Source organism: Schistocerca cancellata, chromosome 9, assembly GCF_023864275.1.
Source record: "Schistocerca cancellata isolate TAMUIC-IGC-003103 chromosome 9, iqSchCanc2.1, whole genome shotgun sequence".
NCBI classification, from domain to species: domain Eukaryota; kingdom Metazoa; phylum Arthropoda; class Insecta; order Orthoptera; family Acrididae; genus Schistocerca; species Schistocerca cancellata.
This window is the reverse complement of record NC_064634.1, coordinates 282,824,259-282,824,942: the sequence shown is the minus strand read 5'-3', so window position 1 is coordinate 282,824,942 and position 684 is coordinate 282,824,259. Positions and strand designations below refer to the sequence as shown.

Here is a 684-nt window from a genome sequence, read left to right as displayed (position 1 = left end):
AGACCGTAGCGCCTAGAACCTCTCGGCCACCCCGGCCGGCAGTAACATTTTCAGCCAGCTTTCATTTTATCTTGCTGACCTGAACATAGCCGAAGCCTGAACTTTTCATTTGGAATTTATGTTATTTTGCCAAACTAAAGAAGAAAACTCCTCCCGCACAGGCCATGAAGGCCCAAAGGTACCGACTGGCCGCCGCGTCATCCTCAGCCCACAGGCGACACTGGATGCGGATACGGAGAGGCATGTGGACAGCACACCGCTCTCCCGGTCGTCGGTCATTTTCCGAAACCGGAGCCGCTGCTTCTCAATCAAGTAGCTCCTTAGTTTGCCTCATAAGGGCTGAGTGCACCCCGCTTGCCAACAGCGCTCGGCAGACCACTTGGTCACCCATCCAAGTGCTAGCCCAGCCCGACAGCGCTTAACTTCGGTGATCTGACGGGAACCGCTGTTACCACTGCCGCAAGGCCGTTGGCCTTTTTTTCCAGATAGATTATTTAAAAAAATTATATCAATCACGGACTTATTCATAAATGACTAGAATGTCGTTCATTCCAAAAATGAAACAAGACAGGCGTTCTGAGACAAAAGTGAATTTAAGGTTTCCAGAAATGATTGCAAATAGTCACCTTTAGTGACGAAAGTAACTTTTTATTTTACCACGGTCTATTTTAATTTGCCTATCGA

General features: G+C 48.1%; 1 pseudogene; it reads right to left on the bottom strand.

Annotated features, from left to right (window-relative positions):
• Positions 1-355: 355 nt before the first annotated feature.
• Positions 356-473, bottom strand: LOC126102380 (5S ribosomal RNA; annotated as a pseudogene).
• Positions 474-684: the final 211 nt, after the last annotated feature.